The following is an 18013-nucleotide window of genomic DNA, read 5'->3' on the forward strand; positions in this document are numbered from 1 at the left end:
AGGAGAGAGAGCTGAGAAATGGCACAACTGTGGCTTCCATCATAGAATCATAAAATAGCTAGGGTTGGAAAGGACCTTAAGATCATCAAGTTCCAACCCCCCTGCCATAGGCAGGAACACCTCGCACTAAACCATGTCACCCAAGGCTTCACCCAACCTGGCCTTGAACACTGCCAGGGATGCAGCATTCACAACTTCCCTGGGCAACCCATTCCAGTGCCTCACCACCCTAACAGTAAAGAACTTCTTCCTTATATCCAATCTAAACTTCCCCTCTTTAAGTTTGAACTCGTTTGCAAGCAAGAGCCAGGCTTCATTTGTTGTGATGCTTGCTGACCTGTGTTAGCAAAGGGAATGTACTGTTATTATCCCAGTAATTCCTGAACTCCGAGGATGTGCCAAGGATGACGCATGAGCAATCAGTGTCTGAGTTGGCTCTTGAAGCATAGCTAGAGTCACATTGACAGTCTGTGTCATTCTATCACCTCTGACATTTACTAGCAGAAACAGAATTATTCTGCTGACTTGTGTATTATCTTTCTGCATCCTGCAAGTATTTTTTAAATAATAATTAGTCTTAATCCCTGCCCATGGCAGGGGGGTTGGAACTAGATGATCTTGAGGTCCTTTCCAACCCTAACTATTCTGTGATTCTATGATTAATTCTCAAACTAGAATTTATAGCATATTGAAGAGGGAGGGAAGACACCACTTCTGTGCTAACTTCACTTCAAGTTGATTATGTTTGTTCTCTTTCCTTTTTTTCATCTCCCATAGCACTCCATTTCCTCTCAATATACCCTGTCATTGTCCCACTGTGTAAGTCCATAAAACTAGTGAAAATATCCATTAATTTCTCACTTCAGATTCTGTGTCTGGCCAGTGTTAAACTTTTCATGCCAACTAAAGATGATATTTCTGTGGTGTGGACCCACATAATGGGCTGGTAGCAATTGAGACCAGCATGGCACGAAAGCCTGTAGCAACAAAGTATTGTAGAGCTAAACCTTAAATTACAGAGAGAGTTACAGGAGAGTGAAGTTATGACAGATGGGTTTTTTTATCTTTGAGTGATGATAGACAGGGATAAATTGGAATTTTGTGATTAACACTGTTGCATTGGTATCAGCTGAAAATGTTTGTGGCCTGGGACCACAGAAATGCCATTCTGATGTAACAACAGCTGAAAAATAAATCTAATTATATGAACAAACAGTTTTAAATGATAGATAACAATGCCATGGCAATTAAAAACACCCTAACAAGCAATACAAGTAAGCAGAGGCTGCACAGAATTGTTTCAGGGATCTTGAGCATAACATTCTGCAGGCCACAGATTACCCAGACCTGGTTTTATATGCATGCAGTGGCTATTTGCAGGGTGATTTCCTTAGCTGCGCTGATATGTTAGTACAAATTTATGTGCAGTACAGAAATAATTTTTCTAGACCTTAAATGTCTAGCAAGACACTGAAGCCCTAAACAGTTGGTGTTTTGTGGTTAATTTCATTGTCACAGGCAAAAGAGTAGTTTTCTCTAGTGTCCCACTTCCAGTATATGGTTTCACTGAGAAGAATCAGTCAACTGCTCTGCTTTTATTTAGGGAGGTGGAGTACAGGTATTAAACTTCTGCAACAAACAGATGCTTATCTGAATTCGACAGAATTTTTTTAAGCTGTATTTTTTCATGTTTTCTAAGCTCGTGTGGACACTGTGCATACAAGACAGGATTACTCACCAGATCTGCCAGTCCCCCAAATTAGTTTTTGGAAAGGCCATGTATGTACAGGTCAGTAGAAAACAGCTCATACCTTTGAAGGTTCAAGACAGGCTAGTATTTTACTTTTCAGGAAAGAGAATTATGTGGAAACAGTGGTATATAGAGACTAGTGATACTTAAAGGCAGCCTTCTGTTCAGAATTATTATTTTAGAGAAGACTTTCACATAGTGCTGCAACTTCAGTTACCAGCATTGACAAAAGGTTAATTTGGAAATAAAACAGTCTTCTGAAAGTTAACCATGTGGAATGGACTTACACATTTAACAACAGACGTTGCTGCTTTCAGTATATGCTATGTGGACTAAAGCTGCAACTTTCAATTTGATAAAATCCAAGTTAGCTATAAAGTGCCAATACCCTAACAAAATCTGTAATAAATGCACCTGCAAAAGATGATGCATTAATTATAAACAGTCTCTAGTGGCTCAAGCTACAGGACTGCTCTTTTAGTTCAGCAGCAAAGCACTCACTTGGGAAACTTGTGGTATAATTTTAGAGCAGTTTCTCAGATGAGTTTTCTGTTTCAACAGCTAATTGAAAACAATTTGCAGAAGCAGCCATGTTCATTCACATTGTTCATCACTTGATGATCTAGAATAGGGGAAGAGATCCTGCTCCCAAGGAATCATATATCTAGCTAAGTCATGTAGAGTATTTTCAATTTATTGTTATTTTGGAGAGGAATTAAGTGTATCCACCTGATAAACTTACCCTTTTAAACATCAGAAATATTTAAAACAATATACTTCCAAAGTCGAAACCAGATATTCTTGTGTCCCTTGACAGAACATAGCTTCCTCACCGTATATAAATCCAATATTGCGCTAATTGGATTAAAACAAATAAATTAAATTTTACTAATTTCTAGTGTAGCATATTAAAGGGAATTTAAGTAGGAAAAGTTTCTGCAGTGTCTTTTCCCAGATATTTACTGTTTTGGTTGCATTTCTATTCAGTAATTTTCCTTTAAAAATGACACTGATCATAGGTGGCTGACATTACTCTGAAATCTTCAATAGCGTAAATCAGAAGCCAGCTAAACTTACTGAAAAATATTATGGAAAAAGCAGAAACTTGATAAATTAAAATCCTCTCTGAAGAGAAGTTAGTGAAGCAACTAAATTAAGCAACTAGAAATTAAGGCAGATTCAGAATCGCAATAGTTCTGATGACATCAATCTTGAATTATGGTTTTCTTTTATGAACTATGCCATATAGATGTAGGCCAAAGCATTTTCAGAATTTTTTCATAGTGAAAACCCCACAATTCAGTAATCTTTCTGGCTAACTACTTCTTTCGTTTCATCCGTCCTGAAGAAGTCAGGCATCTATATGTAGCACATTGCAACTTGATTCCATTTCCCAGTTCCCAGTAGTTAGCAATCGATGCTAAGAACACCCTGCACCTGATTTCCATGATTTTGTGAAAAACAAAATCTTGATTAGACTTCATGATCCTTGGGCAACGTGGTCAAGGATGAGGTGTCCCTGCCCATGGCTGGGGGGTTGGAACTAGATAATTTTAAGGTCCTTTCAAAGCCAAACCATTCTGTGATTCAAGAAATACTTTAATTCTTTCACCATTTTCAAGAAAACCACCTCTCCAATGCAAACTTTAGGCTTGGTTCCTGATTACTCTTGCTGGACTCTCTTGTAAAGCTTACTGAGAAAGTGAATGTATGAGAACTTTAAGGAATACTGTTTGAAATAAGTTGCCTTCTTGACTAGTGGAAGGCTTAGATGCTACCCTGGCTGTATAGATGTCAGCTGGACACAACCTCAAAATGAGGTGGAAGAGCACACTGAGGAAGAAGGGCCTCAGTTAATGAGGGAAAAAGGTTTAAAAATGGCCTTGTTGTGTTTTTTGTCTGTAGTGATCAAGATACAGAAGAATAAGAAATGGCTGAATTTCTGGAAGCTAGAGCACAGCAGATAGCTGGTCTGTGACAGAACTTAACAGAGGGGCGAGAAGAGACACAAGATGAAAATCAGCTGCTGCGGCAGCAGTCCCAGATGGACTGTTACAATTTACAGAGCAATCAGGGCTGTAGGAACCTGACTGACACCCTGCCACTAACCTAATCTTTCGGTGGAGCTGAGAACAACTGGCAGCAGAAAATAAGGTGGGTAGTTCATTGTTGATTAGACAGTGCTCTTGCTTTTGCTACACAAGGTGAACCATGTATTTCACTTTGCTTCAGCAACTCAGAAATAACTTCATGTTCCTTTTGACCAATATATGATGTTACATATTCTTAATGCAGCTTACCTCTATGGTTGCTGCCAGTTTATTTCTGTCATATGAGTAACTTTGTTGGTCTCACCAGCTGTTCTATAAAGAAAATCTGACTTAGTCATGAACTTCCCCTTCCCACAGCTGGGTTAACATTGGTGGAGCTTGATCTGTAACACAGCCCTAAGTACATTGCAGGCTCTGCATTTCTGCTTATGAGCAGTGAATGTTTTGGGCTGCTGTTCTATTTTTATATCTTGCTTATATCAAAAAACCACACTGATTTGCCATATTGTTGAAGTGCCGAATAAAATTTTAAATTCAACTATTGCAAATATACCACCAACCTAGAATGAGCTCTTTCAGAGGGCAAAGCTTACCTTACGAGCCACAAAGTATTTGTCCTTTTTCCTTCCATCACCTTGTAAACAGAATTCTATGTTGCTTACACTCTTTTCAAAACCATCAATGCCAAGTGAATAATCTAGGAAGTTTACCACCCTGTGTTCTTCAACTGACTAATAGGTATTTTATAATCTTCATCCAGTGGTTTACCACATAAAAAAAAAGATTGTCCTACATGATTCTTAAAGACTTTACTGTTTTGTAATATTCCATTTCAAATTAGAGTTTTTCTTTATATGCCTTTGGCAGAGTCTGACCTTCCTCTGAGAACATTAGGAAAGTCTGTTGAAAATGGTGAGCTAAGAACCCAGAATACTCTGAGGGGTGTTATAATCTGCAAGAAAAATATCACATATAGTAAAATACTAAATCATAAACTTACTTTATGTTGATGAACACCAAACAAAATCTAAGTGGTCTTCAATTTTAGAGTGTAATCAAACCAATCATTTTGTACCAGTATATCTTGGAACAGTAAGTGAACTTTATTAAAAAGAAGATGGAGAAAGACTTTTTTCATGGGTGTCCAGGTATAATAATCTAAAAAGGCTGTATGGAGATCTTGAGAATAACACTTGCAGACGTAAGACTGCTTTAGGAATTCAATTCCATCTGTATGCTCTAAGACAAAGAAACTAAGGTCTCTTTGCTACAGGTACATTTTATATTTTATGATACTAAGGAGGATAACAATACAGTGTGCAACAAGGGCACATTGCTAATAATCCCATTCCCATTAAATATTTAGAATTCTGTCATATTTCATAATAACAACATAGAAGTAACAAATGAGAACAACACCATGCTGATGAAAACTACTAATAAAGTATTAAAAGCTGTTAAGAGGAAGCCATTGCTTGAAAACAACTAGAGGGAGAAAAAGGATGCACTTGCAATAATTTGTAAATGTTTGTTCCCCTTGATTTTTTTGGTTTGCTATTGCAGTGTTAGGACAAGAGCAGAAATTCCTGAATGCTAAACTCTCTGTAATATTTAAACAATATAATAATTGATCTCTCTCATGTTCTCTCATCTATAAAATTGAAATATTACTGCTTTTATAGGTTCAGGGCAGTCTTCATCAGAAGTGATAAACCTTAGTACAACCCCTTAGTTTGCAGTGATGCCCCTAAAGTTTTGCACTGAGTCAGACCCTGACACAAATAATAGCAGCTCTAATGCTATTCCAGTTGAAGCAATGGGATACAACTGTTTGGCTCTGTAGCTGTTACCACGTCATGAGATTGGAACTCTTCATGACAAATTGGACAGTACTAACAGTGAGAGCTACATCCCCAGCAGGCTCTGGCAAATAATGTGTTTGAGCTTTTCAGTCAGTTTTTAAAGGTTTAGCCAGAGATCCTGACAAGCAATACAGTGCTGCAAAGCTATGTCCACTGTTTGGCAGCACCTACATAGGAGAAGGGGAGCAGGATCTGAAAGACGTGCAGGAATGTCAGTGAACTCTCCACCACGTCAGCCCTTCAAGATTTGTTTGCTCTGTGCAGTCAGATCAGAGCAAAGCAGACAGGCTAAGGCTGGGTTTCACAAGTGTTGAGTAATAGTGATTATAACTTTGGATGACAAAATCTTGTCCATTTTCTGTTTCTGAAGGAAATAGATATAGAAGCACCAGCAAAAACATTACGACTACTTTTTTAGGTAATCTTTCTACTAACAGATCATTTTTATTGTGAGATGTCCAATGGGTTTTACACTGTGTGAACAAGTTGTGGACAATTGACAAAATTCGTCCATACTTTACTTCTTTTGACTTAGCCTTCTTCAATCTGAAATACCAGTATTTCCAGATTAGCATTTTGTGTCTGAACAGAACTAAAACCAGTTAAGATCCTTTATATTACATAATGAATTATACCCAGTGTGAATTTGATATGGTGCTGCGCAGAGATGTCTACAAGTAGTGACTCATTGAATACTATCCGTAACACATTTTTCTATCATATTCCTAAGTCTGCATATGTCGATGGTGTGGATTTCTATTTAGAGTATTTTTTTTATGTTTACTTGATTTGCTTAATATGAGAGACTATTTTTACATTTAAGATTTGCTGAATAGGCTCTAAATCTCTTACACTCTCAACCAAAAAACCTGAGAGTCTTAGATATTTGTGGCATGTTAAATAGCTATTATATTATGGTCCTCAGGGACAAGCCAAGACATCCTCTCCTTAGCAATATGTTAATGTCCCAGAAGCTTGTTGAGTAGTGTAAGAATTTCAAATACCTACTCTCATAATTTGATCCGTTGATTGATCTGGTTATGCCTCTGAGTGGCATCAGATAGATCAAATATAATGATGGAAGATTTATAAATGCTTGTGTAACATAGCAAAAAGACTTCCTAGGAAACAGGGTAAATCTTTGGGCCAGCATAGGCAAAGCTCCGATAATACGGCCAAGAAACCGCGAATTAGTTTAGTTACTTATCAGCTGTATGCTGTTAGTTGTAGGTGCTAAAAACAGAACTCTTGCTAGAAAAAAATCTAGATGAGAAACACTAATGCAGCACAGAGCCTGTTTTCAAAGTAGGTGTTTCAAAATATCTGCAAGATATGTTGTATCTTCCTTTATCACCTGCTTAATGCAAGATAGAACTGAGTGTTTCATGCTGGGATTTATAATCTCTGTGGACCGTACCATGGTATCAAAGATTAAGTCAGCTACCATCTGCTCCATTTTATGCAAAATGGATGTGGCCCTTGAACTTCTGGCAGTTTTCCAATTCAATCCTCCATGCAGATTTCTAACACTTCTGCTTTACAGGATATCCTATTTTCAGCTCAGACAGTAAAATTTTACTATTCATGGTCAACTATCTGTTGACCATGTGGATTGTGACACGGTGGGGTAGAAAGGTGTCTACTTTTGGTATTTTTTTAAACACTTAGGAGAATGTCCTGAAACATATATATGCACACTTTTCATTATAATGAAATAAGTTCATTCTTTACCACCAGGTTTTTGCAAGTGTTACAGGACTGCTTTGTTATTAGGTTTTACTCTTTTAACCTTTGATTATTTTTTTTTTAATACACAAATGCTGTTGCACTGTTAACTTAAAGACTAAAGGCTTAAAAAGATGATTAATGTACAATTCAAGTGAGAAGCCTGATGCAAGCAAACATTTTAGCAAAGTCAGCCGTATCATTGCAGTGAACGAATTTTCTAATTTTGATTTTACGGAAGACTTGCAGAATTTGAGTTATTTTTCAAGGTATCGTTCAACTTCAATAATGTAAAAGTTGAATTGTCAGTATCTTTTAAAAATCTTAGTTAGGCAGTTATATTTTCCCATTCGTCTTCATGCTGGCATTTTGTTACCTGAGGCTGAGGTAATACTTTGTAGTTACTGTTAGAAAGAAACTTGTGGTATATATGTCTCTTCAAAGATTCCAGATGTGGCAGAATGCTGTGGCTCTCTGCTCAGAATGTACTGCAAGTTAAAATTGTGTTTGTTCCATTTCAAGTACATGAAACATGCTGTTGGCCTTTGATTGCATATAAAAAAATAACTTGTGCTTGGTTTTGCATTTGTTACAAATGAGCAATAGATTATTTTTCCAAAACTCACATGCTGATCTGTCTGTAATACATAGTTTTTTATTCTAAAATGTTGGAGCAGAACATGAAGTATAACTCCAAAAAGCCATAATTCTTTAAAATTACATTTTTGAATTTTATTACTTACTATCAGGAAAGACAGGAATTAAGAATACTAAGCATACAAAGGTGAAATTAATTCACCTTTTGAACCCTTGATGTGCACATATTTAGGATTTGATCCTAGTAGTCCTAAACAGTTTATCAAATCCAGGGGCCCATTCGTATTCAGATAAAGTCGGTGATAAGCGGGGTTTCTTATCTTCAAAGGAGAGAACTCAGAATCTCAATACAAAGAAAATCCCCATACACCTGATAAGAACTGTAAATCTTCCCTTTGAAGACTGACACTACGAAGGTTTTCTGCTTAGAAAAGCCAGAGCAATATTTTTAAGTAACAATGTCTGGACTTAGATGTCATACCCTACAAAATGCAAATATTTTGATGGGAGAGTATGCTAGAAGGTAGAATTTGTGGGAACTAAAGCAGTTACTATAGCAGGCTCAACTAGAACAGCAGCAATGCTGGAAGTGGCAGTCTAAACAGAACTCCCATGGTTACTGGCATTTTCAATTTGTTGTCATTTCACTCCCGTCATAGAGGCCTTTCTGTCACAGCGACTACTGATAAAGGAGCCCGCAGCACTCCTGCAATAGTGACTCCTGGTTTGAAGGACTGATGGCTTTTCAAAGACATTTGTAGTTTAGCTCCATATGATGGATTTCAGTGTGATGCCAAGATTTTAATTTTGGAGTGCATTAAACAAAAAACGCAACCAAATAAAGCAAAGTATTAGCTATACTACAGGTTTTTCCCCTCTTTTTGATAAACATTTTTTTGCAGACCAGTTACTTTTCAGACTATTATCCGAACTGACAACTGAAGTTCTAAGACTCAAATAGGTCTAGGTGTCTATTTACTGTTGTATCTCTCAAATGCTGTTAGTCTGTTGTCTCTTTGTTAACTGTTAAGAAGTCTGTAAATGCTACAGGGCATGGCATGGCACATAATTTGTCTGCAGGACAAGTAAAAGACGGTGTGCTTCTCTTTCTGTATACTTGTTAGATCTTGGAACTGAAAGGGGTGCAATGGAAAGCATTTGGGAAGATTCCAAGGAGACTGTATAATTTTCCTCTAATGTTATCCTCCCGCGATCTTGTTCACTTCCAAATTGTGCAGTTTTGTCCTTTAAATTTTTTCTCAACTTCCTCCCAATAAATGTTTGAACCCACAGGACAATTTTGAAAATGTTCATCTTCAAAGTTACTATCTGAACTTACTTTAAAGGGGAACATGGCTGGCAAACACAACAGAGGAGTTATTTTTCCCCTATAATGATTTAGCCTTTGATGCATAGACAGATGGTCATGATCTCCTCCTCCTCCGCCCATGGATTTTTCTAAAATGACACCCAAGTTTTTCTTGGCAGCAGTTAGAAAGTCTGGCAAACAGCTCACTTCAGCTCCAATTATATTGACCACATTAATGCAAAAGATCAGCAAATGAAATGTTCCATATTCATTTCGAAGAGATGAATTAAAATTTGCAATGAAATAAGATAAACACAAATCAGAAACAAATGCCAGCTACTTATGTCCACCCTTATATCTCAGGATTTACTGCGGCCCATTTTTTTCACTAAGAACGAATTCTTTTTGAAGGCATAGCGTGTTGACTGTCTGATAGTACTTAAGGCAGTAGCACTTAATAGAATGAGATTTCTGAGAATGCCTTCTTAGGCAGAATAATAGGCATTTGCTTTGAGTTTTTAAAGGAATACTAGAAAATAACACTTTCCCTCCATGCTCCTGGGACACCAACTCTTCAGATGAATGTTATCTCTAGATTTATTATCAAAGCTTTTCACACTTGTCTGTGCTTGTCAAACTCTCCTGGGCACTGGAAAAGCAACCAGGAATGTGACTAATTCTCTATTCACGGGCTCCTAGCTAAATATTTTTTCCAAGGCTGTACCTACCATGCAAGGTATGTTTCTTTTACAAGGCAAAATCTTGCTGCCAATTCCTTTTCCACCCAGTTACAGGTACCTTCTTGTTGGTACTGCGTGCTGCAGCAACTGCGTGTTAGCTCCTGTCTGTCAGTAACTGGTGGCCAGGTTAGTACTTTTCTACCAGTATATGGGCCATTGCAAATAGCTTTACTCGTGGCAGCTAAATAATGTTCTCTAGGAGAAGGTATAACTTTAGTCGATTGCATTCAAATTATTTATTCTCCATCTCTGTAGAAGAGGCAGTAGGTAGAATGTGTTTAGCATCTGCTGTATATGTATTTATGTAAATGAAAAAAAAAAAAAACCCAAACATTTTCTACTGAAACATAAATATCAACAAGTTATGTAAGAGGTGTACTCTTGCAATGACAATTTGTTGTTCTGCCCAGACACCCAGACCATCTTTAATTCTGAGGCAGATTCATTGATGTGAATAATATAAAATGAATTTTGATGAAGGTGTTCACAGTTCTGAGCTATCTAAATGAAATTCCCAATTCTTAGGTACTAAGTTATCAAACCAGACTTCTGATCATTCTGCTTGGCAGAAAAATCCTGTGTTTGTATAACTATGTTTAGAACAATTTGACATGGACAGTTGTATACTAATTCCTAGCATTTGCATTTGTGCACACCACGGCAAATTTAGGAATCAGACCTCTTAGTTCAGGTCTCTAAATATTATAAGGAAATGTCCAGCATTGAATCATAGACAACAGGATTTGAAATGACATCTTAGACCTAAAGCATGTTCAGTCCTACTTTTTCATCAATTCTTATCTTTGCCATAAATATCACACCCTCCTACGCTGTATATATTCATTACACAGCTGCAACTCCTCCTCTGAGCTAGCTAACACAGCTGTAGCTATAGAGTGCAGACCAGATGGCCAGTCAAAACCCTGCTTCCTATTGTCTGCAAAACACAAGAACTATTGCAAATAATCTCTGCTTCTAGGCCCATACCTTGTGTGTTTTAATTAACACAACCATTCTTTCCTTAGTCAAAAACTGGCCTGTATCACACATTCAACACCATCATACTTCCTTAAGGACTTCTTGTACTGTTTGATTAGCATCCTCAACTCATTTTTTCCTTCTTTTTTTATTTTTTTTTTTTTTTTGCAATAGAGAGGTTTACTTTTAAAACATAGTCCTCATCACATTTTAGCCATGCTGTGCAAAGGAGTTCTACTGTGCATTACCTCCTAAAGATTTGACTATTTCAGCAAAATAGCAAAAAAGGAAACAAAACTCTTTTTTCTCTCCATGCCTTACACGATAACATACACGTGATGAAATTATATACGTATTAGGAGAAAATTCAGAAATGAGGAATTTTACAGATAGCACTGGTCTTACAGTATGAAACAGTTTTGGCTGTTACTCTAAAAGAGTCAGCTATCAACTTGAGTCAGCTGTCCAGACTCATGAAGGGGAATAGTGGCAACAGTGGCTTGTGAAAGAAATGAATGAAAGAGCTTGATATGCTGAAAAGATAAGTAAGGGGATCATTTTTCTGGAGGGGTATAGGGAGGAGGGGTCTTGGTGTATTAATGCCTCATGTAACTTTACACAGATAGGGCTGGCTAAACACATACTTTGTTAGAGCCTTTATTAAGCCTTTAGAGGCTGTTAGAGCCTTTATTAGGTAATACGTACAATTAATTCCAATGTCATAGGAATAGCATTAAAAATTAAAGATCAATTATTTGCTTAAAAATTGTGGGGTTTTGTTGCTTGTTTTTTTTCTTAGAACTGTTACCCACTGAAAGGAGCTTGAATGGAATATTGAAAGGTAAAAAAAAATTACAGTCTGCTTGCTTTTGGAAGCTTAACATCAAACTGTGTACTTTTTTCTGCATCTGCCTTTTTAAGTGAGCTATTTTGTTTTCAAATTCTTTGTCAAACAAGCCCATTCTTCCCAGCCAGTGCAGCTGAGGCCTCTCTCTACAAATATGTTTAACTCCACGATCTGTGCAAATTTTATTGCTAATAATCAAATCACATTTCATGAGTCCAACCAGTCCTAGTATAAACCTGATTTTCATGGCCTCTCTGCTTTACCTGTTCCATTTCACACGTATAAACTCAGTCCCCTCATAATTTTAAAGTATTCATTATTTTAAAGTGCAGTTGTTGCTAACCCCTGTGCTCAGCAGTTCTTACACTGTTCCATTTGAAGGGAAGCCAAACTTTTGAGTATGTGTAGCTTTTGAAAAGAGGAGAAATATTCCAACACACCTGAATGACACTTAATCTCTAATATTTAGAGGGAGACTAATTTTAAACTGTGTTTAATGTACAAAAACAAAGAATGTTTTCAACCTGAATACTTGTGATCTTTCTCACTCTTCGAAATTCCCCTTTTGTATACCAGTAACACCTACAAATGCTGTGCAGAAAACAGCAGATAGGGGTTGCACTCGGGACATTTGAAAGAGTAAAAACATCCTGCTAATTCCAAAGAGAATCTTCTCAGCAACATCTCTCTCTTGTGAAACTCCTGCAGCTTTATAGACTAGCTTGAGTTAACAACACCTGCCTGTTCAAGACCAGAGAGGAAGATGTGCCAGTGCGGAAAGATGCTGGCAGACAGTTCTGTTGTTTGCTTTTTAGGTTTCTCATTTTCACTATTAGGCTATGAATCTCTAGCAGCTTCGTACTCTTAAGTGATCATGAGGCCTAGCACTGCTGAATCAATTACAGTTACCCAGTCTCAAAGTAAAAGGCATAAATCTCATGATGGCTTCATTAAAGAAGGTGGTCTAATTACAGAATCACAATAGTTGAGGTTGGAAGACACCTAAATTGTGTATAGTCCAATGCCCCTGTTCAAGCAGGGTCAGCTAGAGCAGGTTGCCCAGTGCCATGTCTCCAAGAATGCAGACTCCCCAGTCACTCTTAACAACCTGTTCCAGCATTCAGACACCCTCACAGTAAAGTGTATTCTTATGCTTAAATGGAATTTAATGTGTTTCAGCTTGTGCCCATTGCCTATTGTCCTGTCACTGAGTACCACTGACAAGAGTCTGGCTATGCTCTGCTTAGAAAAATTGAAAGATACATTCCCGACCTTTTTGAAATGTAATTGTTTAATAGTACCTGGAAATGCTGTCTATCTCCAAAATGACATAAACGTGGGTAAGAAATGATGGGATAAACATTCTGTCATGATTACAGAAAGAAACTTCATGCTGACCATCCTCAGCACTACTTAGCAGTGCTGTAGTAAATCAACAACTGATGAAGAGTAGCATGAAAGATAGTTACCAGCAAGACAGTAATCTTTCTTGTGGCGAGGACAAAGGCACTCTCAGTGCAAGAACTGCAAGAAATGTGGTTAAAATGGGTGCATAATTCTTTGCTGTAGCGATTGTCTGGTAGGGAGGCAAGTGAAACTGGAAGAGTTTTAGAAATTATCTACTGTTGCAGTTATGCTTTGGCTATAACAGATGTCAGCAACCTGGGGAATGCTCTAATCCTTCCTACTCAGCAGTGACCCGGAAGACCAGGGTCACCCTCACCACCCTGCCCTAGGGTGCTGTAGTCACTACCCCCATTAAGACTGGCAGTTATAGGTGGTAAGCCATTGCATCCTGTTTCACTTATTTTATCCTTGCTGTCAGCCCTGTTTCTGGTCTTTCCTTACTGGCTGAGGAGCACAAAGAATTCAGAAGCCTAAAGAATCTCTCTCTGAAATTCTTTTACTCTGTGAAATGCTATGAAGACCTGTGTAATGCAGCTAAAGTGGCATTTAGTGATCTTGCTCTGACTAGTCTTAACTGAAAAGTACCCTTTTTATTCCAAGATGGTTTTATTATGCAACAAAGGTAAATTAAACAGCTGTGAGGTTTAAATGGTGCAAAACCTAAATACTTGATGCCACCCATAGTTCTGATACTTACATTCTGAAATGTAAGCCGTTAAAAAAACCTGGCAGCCTTCACAATCATAAAGCCACTGCGCAAAGAGCTTAAAAAAGATCTGCAATTTTATATGAACCCTTGCTTGTATCCAAGAATTATCAGATTTTTCTGTCAGGAAGCCCAGCTCTTTTTTTCTTTTTTCTTTTTTTTTTTTTTTTTTTTTTTACATGGAAAGGTCTGATTAGAAGTGATTTTTTTTTTATAATTTACTAAAAAAAGTATATAATCTTAACTTCATGAAAATAAGGATTGCCAACGCTATCTTAAAGAGTTCAGGAAGATACTGTGCAAGCTTCCCCCATGCAGTGCTGCCAATTGATTTCAGTTCTAGCTTGAAAAACACCTGCTATTTTAGCCTTGGGCCTCTCCTTCCACAGTATTTTTATGGCTTAGACAAATATATGCCACATTTAGAATCAAGTCCTCAAGTCCTCTTTTCTAGAAAGCACAACTTACATTGATGCTCATGAATCACAGTAGGGGAGGGCTGCAGAAGACTGTGGTTGGTTTTCAGTTGTCATTAATATTCACATGCGGACTCTCATGATCTTACAGTGTGATCTGGGTAGTGTGCAATTTCAAATTAAAGCTGAAAAAATAATGGTTATATCACTTTTACAAACCCTTCATACTTCAGAGCATGAAGGTCAAAACTCAAGGAATGCCTCGTAGTATTATCACCACTTACACGAATTAGAGACTTGTGTTCTTGTACTGCTTATTTAGGCTATTCTCTAGATGAAAGAGTTTGAATTATACAGTAGGATTGTAATGATGCACACAGAGCCTTCTAGATAGAAGTAACTGAAGCCCAACAGAGATTAGTCTTATTTTCATGTCCACGTTAGCTGCTGTGATTTGTTTCTCCCCACCCCTCAGTAACACTTCAGTAAGTGACTAATTCTATACATAACCATGCATGTATGAGATAGAGCGCCCACTTGTCTAATGCAAAGCATATGCGCCTAGAATAGGCTACAAATTCAGGTAGATATCTAAACCTTTTAGGCTGTTGAAGACAATGTAGTTGCTTTAATGTACAGTAAATGAGAGACTAAGACTGGGGCTACTAGAACTACCAACTATTCATTGATCTTGCATTATGGATATAGTGGCAAACTCCACAGTTGCTCAAAGTATAATTGCACATTAGCAGTTATAATGTTTGTGTCATAGATTAATGTTGACACCGTTGAAGCTCTTAGCAGAGTTGAGGCAGGGAAAGAATTCTTCTATCCTGGTGACGGCAGCAAAGCACCGCATTTAATACAGGCTTCTAGCTCCAAGAGATACAACAAGCATTATTCTGAACAAAATGCTTTTGGCAGACTTAACAATAAACCTTAGTGGCAATACGTTTGATGTGTGACATGCTCTTGCATTTAATATGCTGTGGGAAAAATGGCACCTCATAAAATTACGACTCATTCCTAGTACTTCACTAATATATGACTGAGTGAGACTTAACTTCGTATAGATGCAAAAGACTTGCTTAGCATGTAACACTTCAAAACGTGTTTTAGAAGTTGAAACTGAGGAATGGATGGACAAGGTAAGCTACTACCCTGCTTAAAAATCTCTGAAAGGTAATACAAATAGCTTCATGTTTTATAAAAGACCACAATGTTTGTTCTGTTCTCTCACAACAAAATGGGAATGGGTTAAGACTTGGTTAATGGTCCAGATTGGTCTCAGTCATGAAAAACACATTTCTTGCAGTAAGTATTTTCCAGTAATTGTCCCGTTGCTTATATTTTAAGATAAAATAGACATATGTGTGTTTATTATAACAGTTGTCTTTTGTATAAAAGTAATATCTGAAGCCCAGAAAGGGCATATCAGTCTGGCTGCAACTTACCCTTCCATCATGAGTGAAGACTTGAGTTACTTAATTACAGGCTTTCCACATTTTGAACACTACATGAGTTCTTTTCATAGTGTGTCTCTTTAGGAGCGCAGTTTAAGCACAATGTCAAGGAACATCAAGAGCAGGTTGCTCCCTAAGGGAAGTTGAGCTGGCAGCTGAGGGGTGACCACAGTGCAGACTAGGCAAGGACGTTACCAACAGGACACCAGATACAGGCAAGCAGAGTGGCAACAGCAACAGGCCCATATCAGTGGTCCAGTGGCCATCAGGCAAGACAGGGTCTTTGTAAGTTCTTGACGGGCTAACAGATACAGTTAAGAAAATTAAATCGTACAATACAGGAAATATGTCCCTGAGTATATTGCTTCAGAACTGTAAAATATTTTTGCTCATTGCCTCATCTGTTTAATTTTTACTTTCATTGGCTTTTACAAATGTATTTAGCCTTGTGAATTGTTCTGGGATGGAATTTGTGTACAGTATTTATTCTGTTATACTGATTTATGCTCAGTGAGTGGGATCTTTTATTTTACAAAATTAAACTATAACATTATGGTATTCTTAATGTAGTATCTCTAAAGAAACAACTCCTTTTAATCTTCACAAAATACATACATAATGCCCATAGGAATAATTCATAAAAATAAATCACATTGACACATTCCATGGTATCTTGAAAGGCCCTGCAGGGTGACAGTGGCAGCAGCCACTTTTATTTAGCATGTGTCTATTCCCCCAAAAGCTTTCTGTCCTAGTTTTAATTTGGCTTTACATCATGCTAAACAAATTGTTTTCATTTTTTTCTGCATTTGGGAGACTATCTGATATTTCATTGCTAACCTTTCCAAAGACTGACGGTAGGTCGGAGGCATCATCATCGTTCTATCCTCTATGAGAAAGTTCTATATACCTATAGCAGTTTTTCATGTGCAATTTCTCTGCTGGCATGAGGGCTTATAAGAAATGTTAAACTAACTAGTATTAAAAAATCATAGGAGCATAGGGTAGTTCATGTTGGAAGGCACTTCACAAGGTTGACAAACCAAAAGATACATGGGGATGATTATCTATCCTAGGTACAGCAGAGCTAAGTCAGACAAAGGAGGTGGCACTGAGCAGGTCGCAAGACCATTATCATGGATATCATGATATAAAGGTAACAGTTCTGGTATTCTTTTGTGTCTTGGCAGTCAGAATTGCTTACATACCAAAGTACCACTGTTTATTATTAACTGTCAGCCTGAAAAGCAATCACAAAGGAAACTTGTCTTGTCTCAAGAAAGCTTTTACAGGCTTCTTAAAACTGTGGTCTTATCAATCAAAATAAAGTCTCTCCTATGGAAAATAAAAGCTGGAGACCTCTTTTTCAGAGTTAAGCTTTAACTATTCTGTGGCCTTCCTCCCAGACTTGCATCTATGCTACATATTATGGTTCTGGACCTCTTAACCCTCTACTGTCCTGTTTGGGTATTGTGTATCCTGTAATGGAGAGGTGAAAAATGAGTTCTGAATATGTGAAATTCAGGTAAGTAATAACTCACAGTAAACATCTATAATGTTTCGTTTTATTTATAAGCTACAAATGGCAAGTAGCTGTAAAATTTACTGTAAAGGAATTTTTCTCTTTCTTTGGAGTTGTCCAAGAAATAGCCTTGTCGCACAGACAAAGAGGTAAACAACTTTTATTTTTAGGTATACATACCTCATGCTATTTTACCATTCCAGCTTAAACACCATAAATGCGATATACACGTACACAGCTGCAGCATAAAACCAAAAATACTCAACAAACAACACCTCTCCCCAGCAAGCAGGTCTCACTTAACTGATATTCTAATAATTCCTCTTTTGTTATTTGATTTAGGAAGAGTTTAAAGGCTATATTGATATTGAGTTGCAACATATGTTTTGCAGTGTTTTTAAAATATCAGGTAGAAGGTGTAACCATAGAAACTGTTTCCTATTGAAATTACATATTTTAAAACATGCTCAGAGAAACAGAGAAATTGGGTGAGTGGAAATTTACATAGAAAAATGCAAGTTAAATGTGTGGCTTCTGTATACAGCTGCTAGGAAATGCAGGCCATATATTCTAGTAATACTTTTAGAGGCAGTAATTTTAAATTTCTCATAGAATTTGAAAGTATATTTAAAGAAGTTGT

This window comes from Lathamus discolor, chromosome 8, assembly GCF_037157495.1.
Source record: "Lathamus discolor isolate bLatDis1 chromosome 8, bLatDis1.hap1, whole genome shotgun sequence".
NCBI classification, from domain to species: domain Eukaryota; kingdom Metazoa; phylum Chordata; class Aves; order Psittaciformes; family Psittacidae; genus Lathamus; species Lathamus discolor.